Source organism: Oryctolagus cuniculus, chromosome 13 (genome assembly GCF_051225735.1).
Source record: "Oryctolagus cuniculus isolate XC-2025 breed Fujian yellow rabbit chromosome 13, ASM5122573v1, whole genome shotgun sequence".
Classification (NCBI taxonomy): Eukaryota; Metazoa; Chordata; class Mammalia; order Lagomorpha; family Leporidae; genus Oryctolagus; species Oryctolagus cuniculus.
This window is the reverse complement of record NC_142879.1, coordinates 69,858,678-69,870,282: the sequence shown is the minus strand read 5'-3', so window position 1 is coordinate 69,870,282 and position 11,605 is coordinate 69,858,678.

Below are 11,605 nucleotides of genomic sequence, written 5' to 3'. Positions count from 1 at the left end.
CTCCTCTCTTCCTCTCACCATCACATCTAACTCCGCTGCTTCTGTGTCTTAAACAAGGTCCACTGTGTCCATTCTTGCATTCTGCATTTGCTATGGCTGAGGCTGTCATTTCAAACCCTCCCATGCTGCTTTCCCTGTCGGGAGTGCCCGTTTTCTCCCCCTTAGCATCCTGTGAACTGTTTCCGGAGTCATCTTTCCACAATGCAAATCAGATCACATTGTCCCTCCACCGAAAGCCCACAAGCAGGGCTCAGCACAGCAATGGCACGTGCCACTCCCTTCTCTGGCAGCAGAGCTGAGATGTCATCCAGTTTTCTGCCAGCCATGTGTATCTGGACCCATCTCCAGCCCCTGGGGTAGGGCTTGATGAGTCAACTCAGTTAAGTAAGTCCCCTTGCTAATCATTGATTTAACAAGGGGTGTGTGAACTTGATGTGGTGGAGAAAGGATCCTTATGGGGTGTATGAGATTTGGGAAAAGGTTTCTTAGTTCTTAGTTTTTACAAAGGAACAAATATAAAGAAAGGATTCTAATCCCTTAAAGGAGACACAAGGGCAGGCACAGGAGGTTAGAACCCAGGCCTGCAACGCTGGCATCCCATATGGTCGCCACTTCGAGTCCCATCTCCACTTCCCATGCTCCACTTCCAATCCAGTTCTCTGCTATGTCCCTGGAAAAGCAGCAGAGGATGGCCCAAGTGCTTGAGCCCTTGTACCCATGTGGGAGACACTGAGGAAGTTCCTGGCTCCTGGCTTCAGCCTGGCCCAGCCCTGGCTGTTGCAGCCGTTTGGAGATTGAACCAGTGTATGGAAGACCTGTCTCTCTCTGTCTCTACCTGTTTCTGTAACTCTCTATTTCAAATAAGTAAAGTAAATCATAAAAATAATCAGAACACACAAAGAAGAGTTATAATTACTTTTTGCCTTTGAATGATGTTGTTCAAGGATGCAATGCCTGGGGCCACTATACCCATTCTTCAAAAATGAAAGGAGTCATCAAAATAATAAGGATAGAATAGGGAACAGATGAAAATAATCCAAAACTTTGATAACCAGTGAGCATTTTGGACCCCTTCCCTGGACTTCCAGTTATAAGAGGCAACATGTTTATTTTTACTGGCTAAGCCTACAGAGTTGACTTTGAAGCGTTCTTGCCACCAAAGGCATCCTGAACTACTCATCATAGAACACTACATCAATTGCAGATCACTTTGTATGACACCAAAGGGTGGCTCCCACATACCCATTTTCCCTACACCCCCCACTGTCCCAGCCTGTGCGCTTGGCCACGTCACACTTGGAACCACCCTTCACACACCTGCTCTGGTGAGCAACCTTGCCTGTCCGGAACAATCTCCCTACTTCTTCAAGGTTGCTGTGAGGCACCCTGTTCTCCCGTGCCTCTCTCTCCTCACCACTCCAGGGGGCAGTTCTCCTTTTCTTGTGTCCCCTTGCACTTCTCTCCTTTTCACCCTTGCTTTCTCTCACCTCTAGGGCCGGTCTCACTCCACGCACATAGATTTTTGTGTCGTGCCTTCTGCCCCCACCCCCCCTTCATTTCTGAACTCCGTGGAAGCAAAGACCAGGTCTGACTCAGTTGTGTTTCTGCCAGGGGTTACGACAGCACCTGGCACATCCCAGTCACTCAGTAGATATTTGGCGATGGAGATTGATGGGGAGGATTTGGGCTGAAGCTGGGAGAGGCAGGAAAGGTGGCCAGGCAAAGCTGAGAGGTGCGGGCTGGACAATTGTGTATTGTGTGAGTGTGCACACACAGGTGGTAGCCCGGTGCCTGGTCTCTGTGTTGAAGGAATGAGGGGAAGAGTGGCTGTGCGAATATTGCAGGTGCCAGTGAGTGGGTGACTGTGGGCTTGTGTCCAGGAAGTCTCTGGAGTGAGGAGGAATGAGAGGGAGCTTGTTTGAGTCCCTGAGGGTGCCTGTGAGATGGTGGGAGTGAAACTCCAAGGACTGATTTTGGGACTCGCCACTTGGGAAAACCAAAGGCTTTTGCTCATTCTCCATGCTTCAAACTCCTCACTCACCGCCACCCTTTCTTTCTATGGTTTTTTCTTTTATTGTAGTAGAACATATACAGCATAAAAGCTCCCATTTCAACCATCCTTAGTGCAGAGTTCAGTGGCATTAAGCACACTCACTCTGTTCTGCATCTGTCACCACCCTCCATCCGTCCCAGAACTTTCTCATCTCCTCCGAGGGAAACTCTGTCCCCTTAACAACAACTCCCCATTCTCCCTTCTCCATCCCCGACAGCCACCATTCTGCCTGTCTCTGTGAATTCAGTTTCTCTAGGAACCTCATCTCAGGGCAATCATTCGATGTTTGTCCTTTTGTGACTAGTGGCTTACTTCACCTAACATAGCGATCTCAAGGTAGGTGCACGGTGTGGCATATGCCAGAACTTCCTTCCTTTTTAAGGCTGAATCATATTCCACTATGGATAGATTGCGTTTTGTTTATCCCCTCTGTCATCCATCTGCCTCTGTCATCGGACACTTGGGTTGCCTCCACCGTTTGGCTATGGTGAATGATGCTGCTGTGTCCCTGGGAAGCCGAATGCCTCTGAGACTCTGCTTTCCATTCTGTTAGGTACCTACCCAGAAGTGGAGTCTGGGTTGGATCAATGTATTTTTTAGAAAGACTTGTTAATTTATTTATTTGAAAGGCAGAGTGGCAGAGAGAGGCGAGAAGTGATCTTCCAACTGCTGTTTCATTTCCCAGATAACTGAAACAGCTGTGGGTGGGCCAGGCTGAAGCTGGGAGCCAGGAACTCCATCCAGGTCTCCTACCTGTGTAGCAGGGACCTACATATTAGGGCCAAAATCTGCTGCCTTCCCAGGTGCATTAGCAGGGAGCTGGGCAGGAAGCAGAGCAGCTGGGACTGCAACTGAAACGCTAACATGGGATGCCGGCATTGCAGCAGGCAGCTTAACCTGCTGTGCCAGTCCCAGGATCATTGGCTTTCTATAAAAATTATTTATTTATTTATTTATTTATTTACTTGAAAGAGAGAGAGAGATTCTATTTTTTAAGATTTATTTATTTTATTGAAAGGGAGAGTTACATAGAGAGAGAAGGAGAGACAGAGAGAGTTAGAGAGAGAGAGAGTCTTCCATCCACTGGTTTACTCCCCAGTTGGCCACAACAGCTGGAGCTGTGCCGATCCGAAGCCAGGAGCCAGGAGCCAGGAGCTCCTTCCAGGTCTCCCACATGGGTGCTGGGGCCCAAAGACTTTGACCATCTTCTACAGCTTTCCCAGGCAACAGCAGAGAGCTGGATTACAAATGGAGCAGCCAGGACTTGAACTGGCACCCATCTGGGATGCTGGCACTGCAGGCGGCAGCTTTACCTGCTACGCCACAGCACCAGCCCCAAGACGGTAATTATCCACTGATTCCTCCTTCAAATGGCTGCAACACCTAGGGCTGGGCCAGCCTAAGTCAAGAACCTTTGGTTTCCCACATACTTGGGCCATCTTCCATGGCCTTCTCAGATGCAGCAGAGAGCTGGATCAGAAGCAGAGCAGCAGGACTTAGATTGGCACTCTAATAATGGATGCCTAGGTTGCAGACAGCTGCTTAACACACTGTACCCCAATGCCAGTCCAGATTAGTTTATTGTTAATAGAGGCATGTTGTCTAATATTCAGAATGTACTGACCACAATTACTTTTATCAGTTCCCTTCCGTGTGGTTGCCTTACCCAACACACACACACACACACACACACACACACACACAATTGGGACTATTAGCCACTGCTCGTGTTATTTAAGGAAGAAGCTGATAATATTAAAGGGTAATCAGGGAAGGGCAGAATCCCTGATCCCCAGCAATGCAGAGTGCAAACTAAGCAAATGCTGCAGTCGGACTGCCCTCTTGGCAAGGAGAGATGGGAACTCCAGCTGCTACCAGTGTTGGGAACCAGGAGAAGCTGCTCTGTTGGCCAAAGGGATGAAGCAGCAGCACAGAGAGGGGCAGAGCTAGGAGGCTGGGGGCTCCTGGCTTCCTTCCTGCATCATTTCCGCGGCTGCAGGGCCCGACTCTTCCTTAGGCGTCATGAAGTGGACCAGCCTCCTGAGGTTTGTGAAGTTCCATGCTGCTCAAGCCATCCCCTACAAATCAGTCCTGATGCTTGTAGGTCTGCCAACACAGGGACACGTTCTGCCCAACTCAGTACAGGCTTCTGATTTAACTGTGTCCTTTTTTAAACTTTAATTTAGTAAATATAAATTTCAAAAGTACAGCTTATGGATTACAATGGCTTCCCCCCCCCATAACTTCCCTCCCACCTGCAACTCTCCCAACTCCCGCTCCCTCTCCCATTCCATTCACATCAAGATTCATTTTCAATTATCTTTAGATACAGAAGATCAATTTAGTATATATTAAGTACAGATTTCAACAGTTTGCACCCACACAGAACCATAAAGTATAAATCCTGTTTGAGTACTAGTTATAACATGAATTCACATTGAACAACACATTAAGGACAGAGATTCTACATGAAGAGTAAGTGCACAATGACTCCTGTTGTTGACTTAACAAATTGACACTGTTGTTTATGGTGTCAGTAATCTCCCTAGGCTCTTGTCATGAGTTGCCAAGGCTATGGATGCCTTTTGAGTTCAGAGACATCGATCTTATTTAGACAAGGTCATAGTCAAAGTGGAAGTTCACTCCTCCCTTCAGAGAAAGGTACCTCCTTCTTTGATGGCCTGTTCTTTCTGCTGGGATCTCACTTGCAGAGATTTTTCTTTTTTCTTTTTTTTTTTTTTTTTTTTTTTTTTTGCCAGAATGCCTTGGCTTTCCATGCCTAAAATACTCTCATGGACTCCTCAGCAAGATCCGAATGACTTAATGGCTGAATCTGAGACCAGAGTGCTGTTTAGGACATCTGCCAATCTACTGGGTCATTAAAAAATGATTATTCTTACAGTCCACCATGGTTATATTTCAAAAACATACACTGAATTCCAGTAGAGCTGGAATTTTTTTAAAAAAGGTTTATTTTATTTAGTTAAAAGGCAAAGTTACAGAGAGACAGAGAAAGGGATCTTCTATTACAGTATCAATCCCAAAATGGCCACAATGGCCAGGGCTGGGCCAGGCCAAAGCCAGGAGCCAGAAACTCAGAATCTGAGTCTTCCATGTGGGTGACGGGGACTCAATTACTTGAGTGATCACCTGCTGCCTCCCAGGGTGACATTAGCAGGGTGCTGGAGTCAGGAGCTGAGACAGAACTTGTACCCAGATACTTTTTTTAAAGATGTATTTAATTATTTGAAAGGCAGAGTTACAGAGACAGGGGGAGAAAGAGAGAGAGAGAGAGAGAGAGAGAGAGAGAGAGGAGAGAGATCTTCATCCACTGGTTCACTGCTCAAAGGCCACAATGGCCAAGGCTGGACCTGGCCAGAGCAAGGAGCCAGGAGCCAAGAGCTTCTTCCAAGCCTTCTTCATGGGTAGCAGGGGCCCAATCACTTGGATTGTAATCCATTGCTTTTCCCAGGCCATTAGCAGGGAACTGGATAGGAAGTGGAGCAGCTGGGACTTGAACCAGTGCCTATATGGGATGCTGGCATTGCAGGCAGTGACTTTAACAGCTATACTGCAATGATAGCTCCGCCAAATGGCTTCATTACCTCTGTGTATATTGTCCACCCTCACTAAATTCTTTTATTCAAAAGTGGAGGTTGTGACCCACCACTAGTCAGGTCCTAATGCCAGAGGTTGACCTAATGCCAGGTGATGAGTCTGTTGTGTCTAGGGGACCGAAGTCATGAATGTTTGTAGAAGGAAGACCGCCCAGCCCCAGCCTCACTACCTTTCCCTCTGCTGTGCTCTGGTTGGGGTCCCATCTCCATGCAGGCCAGCATGAAAGTCAGACGTGTGGTCAACACTCGCCGGGAGTTGCAATGAGTCCTGATGGTGGCGCTGTCCTCTTCCTCACTGCTACGTGATATGGCCTGGAGCCCATCTCTGCTCCACCATGATGTGTGGGTTCAGGCATGGCCTCCAAGCCACAGAGACAGAAGTGTCCCTTTCTCTCCCCACCTCTATGGCAGCCAGTAGAGGCTTGCATCCAGCAGAGCCTGTCCCCAGCACAGGGGCCTCAGGGACAGGGCTGGGGGTTAGAGATCTCACAGATCCCAACAGTCATAGCCCAGTCTGTCCCTTTGCACTGTGCCCACCCGCTCTGCACCCCTGGCTCCCAGCCTCATTTGGGGCAAATCCCTGTGCCCCAGAACATCTGCAAACAACAAAGTCCATTTGCTGTTCTCAGGGTCTGGGTCAGCTTCTGATGTTTGCAACCAAGACAGCTGACTGCTCCTGACACACACGCTTGCCCAGAATCCATGAAGAGATCACATCTCCCCTCGTGCCTTCAAGCAGTTCCCTTCTGGGCAGCAATGACACAAGGATGGCAAATGATGGGTCTTAACAGGTGACTCTATGCAACTCAATTCAAAACCGGCCACTTCAAGAAAACAAAAGGAGCCGTTCTGCACACTGAGGAGGGTGTACAGAGGGAGAGGCTGGCAGAACCTTCTGCCCATTTGTAGGAGCGGTGGGGTATGGGTCTCCCGAAGCACCGCTCCTCAGGTGGGGGTGCTGCTTGCCAAGGTGCAGGGCTGTGTGCTTTGCTGAAGTTGTATGTTCATCTAGAGCAGAGCAGGCGACCAGAGCCCCAGCCTCAGGCTGGCAGACAGCCTCTTTGTAAATAGAGTTCTGTTGGGTCCCGGCCATGCTCCTTGAGTTCCTGTTGTCTCTGGTGGCCTTCCTGCCCCAACGGCAGAGTGGAATCAATGCAGCATGTGGCCCAGGCTGCATGGGGGAAAATATTGAGCATCCGGGTCTTGACAGGACAAGCTTGCAGGCTCCTGACCCAGGGCCCAAGTATGCACCTGACTCGATGGAAAGTTCTGCTTGTACCAGAGGGTCTTCACAAGGTTCATAGAAAATGCATGTTATGAAAACAGGGCACATGGATTTCAAATTGTGGCACCAAAATACATGTGTTTTATTTCCATTTTCTACCAGTGTTTTTTAAAGGACTTCCATTGTCCTGGGTCCATTCTCTGTTGTTCTTAATTTCTTCCTGTTTATTGTCTCTTTTTCTTTCTCTCTGGAGAGTTGTTTATTTATTGGAAAGGCAGAGTGATGGAGAGGAGAGAGGGGGAGACACTGGCTCACTCTCCGGACGGCCTCAACAGCCTGGTCAGGGCCAGGCAAAACTGGAAGCCTGGAGCTCCATCCGGGTCTCCCACATGGATGACAGGGGCCCAAGTACTTGGGCTGTCTTCTGCTGCCATCCAAGGTAGATAGCAAGAAGCTGGGTCAGACGCCGAGCATCAGGGACTCGAACCTGCTACTAGAAGTAGCCACTTAACCAGCTACACCACAACATTGGCCACATTGTCCATTGTTTCAGTTCAAAAAATCACTTTAGTTTCTACACATTTGTGTGGTTTACATAAAAAAGGAATACAAAAAGTCCTAAAAAAAAAAAAAAAGGCCTGCACTGCGGTTCACTAGGCTAATCCCCCACCTGTGACGCCAGCACCCCAGGTTCTAGTCCCAGTTGCTCCTTTTCCAGTCCAGCTCTCTGCTGTGGCCGAGGAAAGTAGTGGAGGATGGCCCAAGTGCTTGGGTCCTGCACCCGCATGGGAGGCCAGGAGGAAGCACCTGGCTCCTGGCTTTGGATCGGTACAGCACCAGCTGGGGTGGCCATTTGGTGGGTGAACCAACGGAAGGAAGACCTTTCTCTCTGTCTCTCTCTCTCTCTCACTGTCTAACTCTGCCTGTCCAAAAAAAAAAAAAATTCCTGTTCCTGTCTCTCCTCACTGGCCACCATATTCCAAGAAATGACAGTCCTCAAGGGGAACAGATAAAAGTCTGAACATTTTGGAGGCCTGAGGAAGACCCTGGATTCTCTGAGAGCAAAGATAGGCCTCCGGAGCAGAGCAGTTAGAATGACTGACCTCACAGCGGGGCTGGAGCAAGGGCTCCCCGTTCCAGGTTGTGTAAGAATCACCTGGGAGCCAGGGTTCGCAGTGTACATTTTGAGTAGCTGCAGTGCCCACAGTTGGGTCTCTAACACCAACCTCCAATAAGAGGAGCCAGGGCTCATGGGAGAAAAGCCTGGTGACAAATAGGTAAGGAAAGATACAGGAGGAGCCTGGAGCATCCTTCCAGTCTCAGAAAGTAAGGAAGAGCTAACAGATTCAATGAGGCTTGCACTGTGTGCAGTTGGTAAAGCCACCGTCTGCAACCCTGGTATCTCCTAAGGGCACCAGTTCATGTCCCAGCTGCTCCACTTCAGATTCAGATTCCTGCTAATGCCATAGAGAAAGCAGCGGCAGAAGGCCCACATACTTGGGTGAGGAATTAGAGGATTAATATGCAGTTACAAAAGGCCTCTGTGGGAAGAAGAAAGAAAGTGCTTGTGTAAAACCTACCACTGCCCCAAGAAAATGATTGATAGAGAACATAGTGGGTCCTGTACCCATAGGCAACCATATGAGAAACTAGGTTCTGGCATCACACCAGACCACAGCACACAATAGCATGTCTCAAGTGCTTCACATCCCATCAGGTAGGCATAACCTACCTTAACTGGCCAGGTCAACAATACTTCTCAACTGTCACATCTCACAGGTAGTCCACATGGTCAAGTTTGCTAACTGGTCAGGAACCATGACCCCTATGCAAGAGACATAGAGAAAAACAAAGCAGACCCCTGGCATATTGAAACTGTGTAGAAGAATTGATCAGTTGCTGTGCACTTCCTATAGAAGTTCCCAATACCCGGACCTGGATGGACCCCACCCTGGAGGACCCCTCCTGAAAAGCGGGAGTCTGCTTCTCATAAAATCTGCTTTCACTTGCTTTTCTCACCCCATTTGCTATCCACATCATAATTCTTACTTATCGTGAGACAAAGGCCCAACTCCAAGCTCCTATAACACTTGGGCCCCTGCCCCCAGTGTGAAGACCTGGAAGAAGCTCCTGGCTCCTAACAAAGAGAAAGGCCTTCCATTGTATGATTCATTCCTCAGATGACTGCAACAGCCAGGGCAGGGCAAGGCCAAAGCCAGGAGCCAGGAGCTTCTTCCAGGTCTCTCACATGGGTGCTGGAGTCCAAGTACATGGGCTATCTTCCACTGCTTTCCCAGGGACATTAGCAGGGAGCTAGATAGGAAATGCAGCACTCAGGACTAGAACCATGACCCATATGGTATGCCTGTACTGCAGGTGGCTGCTTTACATGCTACACCAGAATAATGGTCCCCAAGACTTTTTTTTAATGACTTTTTTTAAAGACTTATTTATTTCACAGGCAGAATCGGAGAGAGAGAGAGAGAATCAGAATCTTCCATCTGCTGGTTCACTCCCCAGTTGACCACACTGCTAGGGTCGGGCCAGGCTGCAGCCAGGAGCCGGGAACTCCACAGGGATCTCCTGTGTGGGTGACAGGGACCCAAGCCCTTGGGCCATCCTCCACTGCCTTCATAGGCGCCTTACTAGGAAGCTGCATCAGATATAGAGCACCCAGGACTCAAGCCAGCATGTACATGGGATGCCAGCCTTGCAAGCAGTGGCTTAACCTGCTGTGCCACAATGCCAGCCCCTGGCCAAGGCTTTCTACCTCCACGTTGGTCAGTCACAGGGAAAGGGCATGACCTTGGTGGAGGCAGCTCTGCCGCGGAGGCCATTCCCAAAGAGGCTGGCATTTGAAGGCTGTTTACTGACAGTACTAGCAGCGGCAGGAATTGTGTTCTGTATTACTGAGTTAATCTGTGCAGTGCGGCACTCCCAACCCCCACCGCACCCTCGCCGCAATATATCATCCTGTGAGTCCCATACAAACAGCCTACAGAGCAGTCATATTGTAGCTACTTTATAGATGAGGAAACAGGCTCCGAGAGGTCAGCTTGCTGGGAATTGGTGGGCCTGGGGTCGCACAGCCTCCGCTGTTGTGTGAAACCCTTCCTCTTGCAAAGCATCCAGCCTGCAGGCCTGGCGACCTTCAGGGAAGGAGGTCCATGGGACGGCTGCCCCAGGGCTTCATGTATGAGGCGTTCCTCCTTAGAGCCTGCCAAGATCTCTTCTGATTTATCAACGTGGCCCTATGAGCATGGAAAACGGCTTTTTAACGTCTCCTCAGCCTCTTCACCAACTCCTTCATTAGGTTTCTCTAACCTTCCAGGCTTCAATCCAACTTGACCCCAAACAGGTGCATTCATTGGAGTCATTGTGAAGTCACAGTCAACTTTCAGTTGTCTGTAGAAGTCTGCACTAAGAATCTTTCAGTCAAAAATATTGAACTCGGGGCTGGTGTTGTGGCACAGTGGGTTAAGCCTCTGGCCTTCAATGTCGGCAACCCGTATCAGAGTGCAGGTTCAAGTCCTGGCTGCTCCGTTTCCCATCCAGCTGTCTGATAATGGGCCCGGGAAAGCACTAGAAGATGGAATTCCTGACTCCTGACTTCAGCCTAACTCAGCCCCAGCTGTAAGGAGAGTGAACCAGCAAATGAAAGCACTTCTCACTCTGCCTTTCAATTAAATAAAGCTTTGAAAAGAAAGAAAGAAAGCACAGTGGTGGTTTCCAGGGGCTGGAGGCATGTGGAAATGTGGAGTTACGCTTTAGTGGGTGCTGGATTTCCATTCTGTAACATGAAAAGTGCTCTGGAGATGGATGGGGGTGATGGTTAGACAACAAAATTAAAAATGTTTCATACAAATAAATTGTGGTTTTTAAAAAATGGCATATGGGGGGCCAGTGCTGTGGCGCAGTGGGTTAACGCCCTGACCTGAAGCGCCAGCATCCTATATGGTGCTGGTTTTAGTCCTGGCTGCTCCATTTCTGATCCAGCTCTCTGCTATGGCCTGGGATACCAGTAGAAGATGGTCCAAATCCTTGGGCCCCTGCACCCACATGGGAGACCCAGAAGAAGCTCCTGGCTCCTGGCTTCAGATCGAGAAACTCTGGACGTTGCAGTCATGTGGGGAGGAAACCAGCAGATGGAAGACCTCTCTCTCTGTCTCTACCTCTCTCTGTAACTCTTTCAAATAAATAAAATAAATCTTTTTTAAAAATGGCATATGGGTGCTGACGCTGTGGTACAGTGGATTAAAGCCTTGGCGTGCAGTGCCAGCATCCTATATGGGCACCAGTTCGGGTCTCTGCTGCTCCACTTCTGATCCAGCTCTCTGCTATGGCCTGGGATACCAGTAGAAGATGGCCCAAGTCCTTGGGCCCCAGCACCCGCATGAGAGACCCCGAAGAAGCTGCTGGCATCAGATTGGCTCAGCTTCAGCAGTTGCAGCCATTTGTGGAGTGAACCAGTGATGGAAGACCGCTCTCTCTCTGTCTCTACCTCTCTCTAACACTGTCTCCCAAATAAGTAAGTCTTAGAAAAAAAATTTATGTTGGGTTGGTGTTGTGGTATAACATGATAAGCTGTTGCCTGCAGCACCGGCATCCCATATGAGCACCAATTCGAGTCCTGGCTACTCCACTTCTGATCCAGCTCCCTGCTAATGTGCCTGGGAAAGCAGCAGAAGATGGCCCAAGTGTTTGGGTCCC